This window comes from Simochromis diagramma, unplaced genomic scaffold, assembly GCF_900408965.1.
Source record: "Simochromis diagramma unplaced genomic scaffold, fSimDia1.1 OVJJ01000321.1, whole genome shotgun sequence".
Taxonomy (NCBI): Eukaryota; Metazoa; Chordata; class Actinopteri; order Cichliformes; family Cichlidae; genus Simochromis; species Simochromis diagramma.
Genome location: NW_024386772.1, coordinates 4439254 through 4447436, shown reverse-complemented (window position 1 = coordinate 4447436; position 8183 = coordinate 4439254). Strand labels below are relative to the sequence as shown.

General features: G+C 39.6%; 1 long non-coding RNA gene across 3 annotated transcripts; it reads right to left on the bottom strand.

Moving 5' to 3' along the window:
- Positions 1 to 48: 48 nt before the first annotated feature.
- LOC120741229 lies at positions 49 to 8075 on the bottom strand. Of its 3 annotated transcripts, none has more exons than XR_005697578.1 (6): positions 7880 to 8075; positions 7382 to 7521; positions 6306 to 6532; positions 3201 to 5612; positions 1152 to 1384; positions 49 to 957 (listed from the first exon to the last, which is right to left on the bottom strand). It is a non-coding gene; the product is annotated as an uncharacterized LOC120741229 (long non-coding RNA). The 3 variants fall into 3 exon arrangements; XR_005697577.1 differs by lacking the exon at positions 7880 to 8075 and adding an exon at positions 7765 to 7875; XR_005697575.1 differs by lacking the exon at positions 7880 to 8075 and having other exon boundaries at positions 7382 to 7672.
- Between the last annotated feature and the right edge of the window lie 108 nt (positions 8076 to 8183).

Genomic DNA, 8183 nt, shown 5'->3' with positions numbered 1-8183 from the left:
TTAACTGTAAAAATGTGTTTAAATAGGTGTTTTGTCTGCACATTTGTAATCATTGGTGGTTGTTTTTTTTTCTGTGCGTGTTAAAATGTTTCCAGCAACTCGGAGCACAAAAGTCATTTTATTATAAAATTGTTTAATGTTTGTATAAAAGTGCAGCATATATACATTTGACATTAATAAAGCGAATACAGTAACAATGCAATAATGCCAATGTGGTACACCAAGAGCAGGACCTCATAATGTCCTGATGAAACACTGCCACGATCACTGCCACGCATTTTATATCTGGTAGAGACTCAATCCTGAAGTTATTCTTTGATATAATTGAGTGGCTTGTTGATTGATTCATTAACTTTCTTAATATCTGTAGTTATCTACAGTAAGGAAGTTAAAGTGTAATGGAGAGTATTAAAGTTTGGGTAATTACTGAAGCGTAACAGGTGTAATCTTTGATTTATAATGTATATGTGTAATATTGTGTCATGTTCTGTAACTATAGGCAATGCTGGATTTTTACATTTGCAGTTGGAATTGTCCACATGTCCATATAATGTCAAATAAATATTACAGCATATAACAAACAGTTTTAATACATTTAATACGATTTTCAGCTTTGTTTGTTCTTGTAAAGGCTGATTAGAGCGCATTCAGCACAAGCTAAACAAATTCAGTATTTTTAAGGCTATTGTAACTTTTAGTTACTCCATAGCTTCAGTGATATAGTTGATCAGAATCTTTAAAGACACTCCCCTGGATGTGCTCCACTGAGGTTTGTCAATCAAAGCCCAGGTTTGATAGGACCAGCACCAGTAATACCAGTGTCAAAGACGCTGACACCAGGATGGAAACCCATGTCACGATGGAGATGATGCTCCATTTTTTGGCCTGTCTTAAATACTTTGCAGCTCTCCTTTCTCTTGTCCGCTTGGCTTTCTCTGCTTTGTCAGCATTCTCAGCCTGGTGAAGTAAAGATGTGACAATACTTTTGATTTAAAGATCATGCCAAACAAACATGATAAATGACTAGTGTATAGTTGTAAAGAGATGTAGCAGATAAGGTGTTTGTCAAATATAAACATGCTTATCCTCATAAGAAAGTTTTCAAATGCTGGTTTGCTGCAGGTTGACTGCCTGCAGAGAAAATAACTTACCTTTACAGAATAAATCAAGGCTCGGACTCCGAAGCAGGAGAACCCGCAGATGATACTAGAGATGGCCAGCTTCCTGTGGTACTTGTCACTGCAGCAGGACGCAGCAGAGTCCTCACCGACACAGATTACTTGATTGCCAGTGTCCTCAGGTTGTTGAACACCTGTTCCTGGTACAGAGTTCAGCGGGAGCGCTTCCTCTATCGGTGCATCTAACTGATATGACTCTGACATCACTGCAAAATGTGCCGTCAAGTTAGAGAAAGTTTAAACTCAAAGACAAGACGTGGTAAGCTGTGCGAGACAACTTTAAGCCATGTAAGGATTCTGTGTGCACAACAGCACTGGAAGGATAAGTTAATGGTTTCAGTGGCTGCTTGATAAGAATGTTTGTTTAAAGGATAAAAAGGAGTTTTAAGGAACTGGTTTCATTCTATCTGCTGGTTTCACCCTGCTTAGGTAAATGTTTATTTTGTTATTGCTCTGGCTTTTTGACTTATACATCACACTGCATTAATAGTCAGACAGAACAGTCCAAATAATCATCAAAGGGTTTTATGTATTAATTCTTTTAGCTATATTGTCCTTAATTTTTCAAATCAGTCTTTCCTTTGTGAAACTGGAGCGCTCGGGGTGAACTGTTGTTGCTGACCATGTGGCTTGTGTTACAATGAGTTGGCTTGGGGCAGCTTTAATAATTAATTTCCTACAAGACTGTACAAAATCCCACTTAAGAATTTTATATGAAATGCCTTCTGCATGTCTAAACATCCCTCTCCGTGACCACCTCTTCCCTGGGAATACCGAGGCATTCCCAAGCCAGATGAGAAATATAATCTCTCCAGTGTATCCCGGAGCTGCCTCCACCCACTGGGACATATCCCAAACATCTCAGCTAGTAGACAGTCTCTCCTAAATGACTGAGCTTCTCACTTCATCACTACAGGAGAGCTCAGATAAAATTCAAAAAGGAAGAAGGCTCATTTTGGGCACTACCCACTGGTGTGTCCAAAGCTGAATAATAACCTGTAATAATAACACAAGTCAATTCATGGGGGTAGATTTCATGTAGCCCGTGCACATCTCTAACTACTTTGGTGAACTCAGCCACAGTAGTGAACGAGCCATCCCTCTTGTTCCCAGACTCTCTTTCCTCTAAGCAAAATTGGGATATAGGACATTAAAAGTACTCCTCCTACTTTCTCACCATATGCTCAGTTGAGGTTCTCCTGTCCATGCTCTGACCAAACTCCCCCCACACCCAAGTTTCTCCTTAACCTATTGATAGAGCTGCACTGGCTTGGCGTGCTGGCACTCGTTATCTGCCTCCTGAGTCCCACAAACCAATCAGATTCGACCCTTCTTCAGCTTGACAGCTCTCTTCACCTCCATCTGATTTGGGGTTTCCCCCCAAAAGGCCACAACCACCTTATGGCCACAGCTCCATCAGCAAAGAAGGAGCAGAACAGTATCTATTTAGACTTAATGCCTCCAGCCTCCTTTGAAATTTCTGCTGGAGGTTTGAATTGAGGACTTTGTGGAACCAGGTGCTCCCAGCACCTCCCAGCACCCTCTTGCTATATGTTCGTGTACACCAGGTTAGTCCAGCATCCTTTCCCACCATCAAATCAGCACCGCTCCTCTCTTCACCCTAGTCTAAACATGTTCTGCAAAATATGCAAAATTTGTAGTGTATTTTCTTAAGTGCGTGTGAGAATTTTTTGGGGGAGTGGGTATTTTCACAGGAAATAAAAAGTATCCCGTGAAAAGTGTAACATGAAGAGGATGATAGGTATCGATGTTGCCTGTTACCTAAAAACAAAACAAAAGAAAAACACTCCCTCCTCTCTAAAACAAACCAAAAACTTGAAAAACTTGATTGGCTGGCGCAATCAAGAAAAAGTATCAGCTGAGTGTTGGACTGTAATATTACACAGTTCTGTGAATGGTTTGTAATAAACAGCAACTAAATTATGGCCTGTATCTTCAAATGTAGTGAAATACTACAGTAAACATGAGTTGATTGAGAAGGTTTTAAATTAAAGTACAAACCTGATTTCTTCGGTCTGATGTCACTCCTTCAGTGAAGCAAAGGTTGGCTGGTTTCTTTTTAGGGTGATATCGAAGTCTTGATGAGATGATAAGCAGGTATGTTCTCTCCTCCTTCTGTAACCTGACGTGTCTTCCTTTAAAACGTGTCAGTTGAAGTTTAAAAATGTCCACAAATGGTCATTCAAACACCGTTCACCTGGTTGTAGGATGACGACATAAACCTGTGTTTCTACCATGTACGTTTCTGAATGACAGGACTGTGCATGAGGAATGAAGCCGCGCCTGATAAAGACTGTAACTGGTTGAATCTGAAGGTGGCACCAGAGGAAAGGTCGTGTTATCTGAATCAGCTCTATCTAAATTGCTTTATAATAAGTAGGAAAATAAGTGTGTCATTCATAATATAGTCTGTACTATATTACCTGACTGTAACCTGTCACTTGTGTTTCAATATGCTGGATATTCGAGGTGCATGAATGGTTCTGATTTGGCCAGAGGTCGTGACATTTTGAGGTAGTTCCTTGAGTTCGGTCTAGTTTGTGTTACCAGGTTTAATAAATCTGCACAAACAGATTTCTGGTGACTGGTACGTTTATATTAAATCATAAAATGTTTTTGTTTAGGTTTTCTCATCACACCATAGTAAACAGGAAATGGAACAGCTGAGCAGGAGGGTGCAAACCTTGTGCCAAGCATCAGCAGGAGCTCGGTGTTCAAGATGGATGCATCATGTGGGGTTCCAGAGTCATTGTTCCACCCCAGGATGAACACAGATGATTGAAGTGCTGCACGAAGCTCATCCAGGCATTTCTTGAATAAAAACGTTGCCAGATCATTAGTGTGGTGCCCGGGAATGCAGAGCTCTTTGGAGGAAAAGGTAAAAGTACGTTCTCAATTTCAGAGAAACCAAATACAGGCACCACCTCCAATCCATCCATGGGAGTGGTCTAGCCATTCATGGTCCAGACTCCACCTAGGTTTTGCTGGCCAATATATGGGTCACATAATGGGTCCAGTCACTACTGACGGACTCCCGGGAATCTTGGATTGCATGGACTGGCTTTTCCTGTTCCAGTTTCTGATTACACCTCACACAACCACAGGCATGAACCCCAGATAAATTGTTGATGAGGAGAAAGTCCTCCTTCACCCAAATGTGGGAGCCAAAGTCACCCAGCCACATGGGTGACCTCTCCAAACGCCCTGATAGACTGAACTATTAAAAGAATGTGGTCAGTACAAGTAACACTATACATTTAAAAAAAAAAAAAATTGTCAAATGATAATGAGATACTGTAAAACTATTAAAATATTTTGTTTTGTACGCACAAATACTTCAATCAAATCAAAGCATAAAAAATCTGTCATTTTATTAGAAAACAGCTTGTGTTAATGCTTGTATAAAAGTACAACATGTATATATATACATTTGACATTAATGAAGTAAATATTGTAACAATGCAATAATCCCATGGCAACGTTTTTTTAATGAGTACATGTTAAAATGTTTCAAGTGGATGACGACCATAAAAGTTTCCTCATTTTATTATAAAATTGTTTGTCAATGTTTGTATAAAAGTGCAGCATATATATATATATATACATTTGACATTAATAAAATAAAATAGCAAGAACAGGACCTCATAATGTCCTGATAAAGCACTGCCCCAATCACTGCCTCGCATTTTATCTCCAGTAGAGACTCAATCCTAAAGTCACAAGTTGCCTTATTTTAAAGTGACTTGTTGATTGATTGATTAACTTACATAGCATCTGTAGTCATCTACAGTAAGAAAGTTAAAGTATAACTGTAAGAATATTAAGGATTGAGTCTTTACGGGAGCAGCTTTACATTTAAGTAGCTTTATATTATATATAACAGCTTTAGTCTTCAATCTATAATATATACATGTACGTTCGTATAGTCCACGGGTCAACAGATGGTTTAATAAATATCACAGCATATAACAAAAACAGTTGTTAGACATTTAATACTATTTTGAAAGATGTTTGTTTTTTGTGTAAAAACTAAAGGAGCTAGAAAAGTATAAATTAGGACATCACCCATTTCAGCGTAAGAAAAACCAAGACAGCCTTTTTCCATTTAATGTAACCTGTAGTTTCTCCACAGCTTTGGTGTTCGTAGCTATTGATTCAGCAGCTTCCTGCTCTCCACTGTCCGTCTCCTTAAACATCAGCAGAGACACTCCTCTGGCTGTTCTCCTTTGAGGTTGATCAGTCAATCAAAGTGGCGAGATACGAGCCCAGTGCCAGCAGCAATGGAGCTGACACTAGAACGGAAACCCACGTCACGATGGAGATGATGCCCCATTTTTTGGCCTGTCTTAAATACTCTGGAGCTCTCCTGTCTGTCGTCTGCTCGGCCTTCTCAGCTTTTTCAGCATCCTCAGCCTGTTAAAGTAAACACACGACAATATTTTTCATTTAAAGATGAAATCAAAAAGAAGAAGCATTTTATTTCAGTTTCTCTTATTCTAAGGGAACATGATAATTGAATATGTAGATCTGAGGAGATGTGAAGGTTAAGATGTTTCTCATTAATGAGCTGTGTGTAAGTGGAAGCTGTGTTTTTGCTGCACACTCTGATGCTGTTCTCATAGGATTGGAAACAAATCCAGAGTGCACATTATGAATATACACATGCAAGTTTATGTTCTTCTGATTAATCTCACTATTGTGTCATTCAAATTGCAATCTGTTTAGTTCTTGCAATGAGAAGAAATTTTATACTTAAATAATAATTTTGGAGGAATTTGAGTTGCGGCAGCCTCAAATAACTTCCGCAGAACATTGCTTTTCTTACAACATGAGGATCATACCCTCATTCACTGCACTGTGCCTGGTTTAGGGCAAGTTTTTTAACACACCTGTACGAACAGGTGATTGTAGAGCTGAAAAACCCTTTTAAATTGAAGAAGAGCTGCATGAAGAAATCTGGTTTCCAACAGGAATTACTTGCCCTTGTCTTGTGTCAGATAAGATTTGACTAAAGCATCCCAAACCAGCCATGGCAGTTAATCTAAGTATGGTTATTCTCATAAGAGATGCCTGCATGTACTCAGAACGTGACTTAAAATAAAGTACCTTGACAGAATAAATCAAAGCTGGGACTCCGCAGCAGGAAAACCCGCAGATGATGCTACAGACGGCCAGTTTCCTGTGGTACTTGTCATTGCAGCAGGACGCAGTAGAGTCCTCACAGATTACTTGACTGCAGGTTTCCTCGGGTTGTTGAAGACCTGTTCCTGTTACAGTAGTCAGTGGAATACTTTCGAGGTTGTTTAGATGGTTCTGGGATGACGCTGACATCTCTGCAAAATATGACGTAAAGTTAGGGAAAGTTTGACCCAAAAGACAAAAAACAAACATCTCAAACACGCTTAAACATTTTGTGTGCACAGAAACACTGAACGGACGGTTTGACGGCTGCTTGATAGACATGTTTGATTTTTCAAGATAAAAGCAACTTTAAGGAACTAGTTTGTTTTCAAAGGACAAACCCTGCTCAGGTAAACCGGTTTTCTCCACCACTGAACAAAACAATTTCGATTCAGATTCAAAAGAATTTAAAATCAATGTTTCCCACGGGTTTAAACACGCTCTGCAAAAAAATGTAGTGTATTCTTGAGAATGTGAGTGAGGACTGGGTATTTCCATAAGAAACAGAAAGTATATTTTGAAGAATGTTGCAATAGAGTGAGCAGCGTGTGTAACAGTGTTCCCCTGTTACTAAAAAATAAAAAATAAAGTAATAGCTTGAAAAACTAGCTTGGTGGGCAGGTTGTTACGCCAAGTTGAAGCCTGAAGTGTTACTTATCTAGCCTCTGATTTAAAAGAGTCGGGCGGACGACACCTACATTGTGCATTTTTTGGTAAGAGATGAGAAAATGTATGAGCCGAGTGTAATATTACACATGCAGGGCTGCGAATCATTCGTAGTGAAGAGGGAGAAAACTCCGTCCTCCACCCTTCACATGAAGTGGAATACAACAGTAAACATGAGGCGATTAAGTAAGCTTTGATCAAACACTGCTGTACACCAAAATCTTAAAGGTGGTTCTACAAAGCAAACAGAGTATTAACAACTAGGGAGATAAGATTTTTTTAATCACTATGACAACCACTTAGACCGCATTCAAAGGCTGAAATCAAGTACAAACCTGAGCAAGTTTTAAAAGGCAGTGTCCTGAATCCACTTCTCAGTCTGATCTTTGTTCAAAGTTTGTCTGGCTTCTTCTCAGAGTGATATCAAAGCCTCGTTGAGATGGTCAGCAGGTCTTTTCCAACTCGAGCTGCCTTCCTTTAATATGTGAAGATTTCAGTTAAATATTTACAAATGGACATCCAAAGAGCGCTACTGTGATTGTAGAGAGACGACATAAACCTGATCTGTTCCTGTTCTACACAAGCTGTTGAATGACAGGAAGAATAGCCTTTAGTGAAACTCTGTTTGCGACTTCCACTCCCATTTCCCCTTTACTGCCCTGCCCTCTTTCCCCCCCGTCTCGACTCCCACTCATAAAATGTGTCAGCTTGTTATTACCTCACAGTGTTGCGTTAGTTCTCATATTTTATTTCAGTTTAGATTTTCCTTTCTCTTCCTCAGTAGTCGCACTGATACATAATGCACAGACTTACAACTGTTTCTTATTTCATACCAGATTCCAGAAGAGCTGAGAAAGGTGTGTCAGAACTTGTAATGCCTTCAGGTAAACCTGAGATTCCAGTCTGCTATCTATTTTTAAATTGCCCTTTCCTCTGATTGTACACTTGATTTTCTTTCTGCTCATCACAGCAGAATCAATCACTTTTAACACACCCTGCTTTTTTCCAGTCTCCTGACCCCCCCTCTACTCTCTGACCTTCGCATAAGATACATTCTTAAACACTGATGCAACCTGAGAGCATTTTTCCAACATTGACCCCACCCACTGTACACAAATACGGCTGTTCCCTGAGACT